Here is a 2,405-nt window from a genome sequence, read left to right on the forward strand (position 1 = left end):
GGGGATGGGAGGGGGGGGGGGGAGTATGTGGGATCCAACTATGCTGCCAAAGGTCAATGGCTTGTCCAATACCTACCGACCTGCCAACCCTCGAGCACAGAGCTTCCTTCCCTTTAAAATATTTTGCAAGATAAAGGAAGTGGAGGAAGTTGAGGACCTAGTGCCATATTTATTGATAAGGGTACGAGCCCACATGGAATTAGGATTAGTGAGGAGTTGCCATGAGAGACTGGCAATGATAGAGAGATTTTTATCTTGGGCCTTGGATAGTCCAAGCCCACCTTTGTGTTTGGGCAAGGTCACCGTATTCCAATTAATATAATGCAACTTCCTTTTTAGGGTGGTGGATCACCAAAGAAAGTTTCGTTGGATCTTATCAATGTCTTTACAAATCTTCTTGGGGAGAGTGAAGTATTGTATTGTATAGGCTGGAATAGCAGCAAAAGTTGTATTGATGAGTGTCAAACAGCCATCCTGGCTGAGAAAATTCATCTTCCAGTTAGAGAGTTTGGCCTTCATGTTATCTATTATATGGAGAAAATTGGAGGGCTTAGGATTTTTGTTAAGAATAGGGAAACCTAAGTATTTTTCAAAATCCTCAGCATGAGTAATATTGAGCAACTGGAGTATGAGGTTTCGAGTGGTGTCCGAACATGCTTTTGAGTATAACACCTTTGATTTGGAGGAGTTAATTTTTTCTCCAGAGAGAGTGCAAAAGGCGGATAGAACTCGATGAATGGTTTGGATAGTTTTAGGGTTCGCTTAGGCAATTAATATTAGATCATTAGCAAAGAAGAGATGGGAGAAAACATGACCATTTTTTGAGAGTTTAATGGGGTCCCAATTTAGAATATTCACCTGATAGTTTATGTATGATGAAAGTAATTCCATACAAAGGATAAAAATGTATGGCGACATAGGATCTCCTTGTCGAATACCCCGAGAAGGCGAAAAGTATTTTGTTTTGGTACCATGCACGAGAACAACAATTCTTCTAGAAGTAATACAACTCATAATAAGTTTAATATTTTTTGGTGGAAATTTAAAAAACAGGAGTGTTCGATAGACAAAGGACCATTCAAGGCAATCAAAAGCTTTTTCTAGATCAATTTTTAGAATAAGGCTTCCTTTAGTGCTTTACTGTGATGCAAATATCGAACAATTTCTTGAATTAGAATGGCATTGTCACTAGACTGTAACGACCCTAAAAACAAACTAGTGAAACTAGAGCCTAACGTGTGTGCGATTGTGTTCGTCATGAGTTTTGATGTGGTTTAATGTTGTGCTGAGCCATGGTTGAGGTGTTTAGGGGTTAGACATCAAGGTACGACTCCCCAAGGACCACCCTAAGGTTCCTTGAGGAGGACCCTAAGTCTAAACCCCAAGGAAACCATTAAGTTGGCCAAAAGTTGGTGACCTACGGATGGGGTTCACGCCCCGTAGGTCCATCTACCCCCCGTGGATGGACTTTGTAGGTCAAGAGTCCTAAAACTAACTTGCTGCCCCAGACCACGGACCAGAAGCACGGTCCGTGAATGGACTCACGGTCTGTGAGTCCAAGGCGTGAATGGGCACTGTTTTTCTGGTGCAGTCTCGGCCAAGCTAGGGTGAATTGGTAAATTCACCCCAAGTCCTAATTAGTATGTGGACGATTATTTTAAGTGTTTTAAGTTATTTTAAGAGTATTAAAACCTTGAAACTCTCATTTAGATTTCATCTCTAAAATCATAACCCTTCCCTCCTAAAAAGTTCTCTCTAGAAACTTCATTGGAGATCAAAGTCAAGATCAAGCTAGGGTTGGGAATTTCAAGGTGTTTCTTCTTCAATTTCGTGGGATTCTTCAATTATAAGGTATGGTGATCCTTCATCTAGGGTTAGCTTTCATCCTAGAGTCAATTTCAAAGAAGTTTCAAAGTGATTTCAAGTTCATGAAAAGCCCTAGGATTTATCCAATCTCATGGGTTCTTGCATCAAATGTTTTCAAATGATAAACTATGATTATATTGATGTTTAATTGATTATTTAAGATGATTTTACTCTATGAACCCATGATTTCTCTCAATTCCTAAATTTGGCCTTATGAAGTGGGTTTGTTGATTATGAATGAATGATGATGGATTTATGTGTAGATTTATTTAGATTATTGATTTGTATCATTATATATGTCTAATTATGGTGAATTTTTGATGAATTGAAGAGTTGTTATCATAGCCTTGAAAGGGCAAGTTTGACCTAATTTCATGTTAATGTAGAATTGTCCTTGAATTGTTGATCCACTTGAAATGTGGAGGTGTTTACTTACTATGTACATTGTGATCATGGCCTTGAAGGCATAGTGTGAGGAATTCAAGTGTAATCATGATGTTGTATATATGAATGTGATGTGAAGCATGTGTGTGATCTAA

The sequence above is a fragment of the Solanum tuberosum genome, unplaced genomic scaffold, assembly GCF_000226075.1.
Source record: "Solanum tuberosum cultivar DM 1-3 516 R44 unplaced genomic scaffold, SolTub_3.0 scf00079, whole genome shotgun sequence".
Classification (NCBI taxonomy): domain Eukaryota; kingdom Viridiplantae; phylum Streptophyta; class Magnoliopsida; order Solanales; family Solanaceae; genus Solanum; species Solanum tuberosum.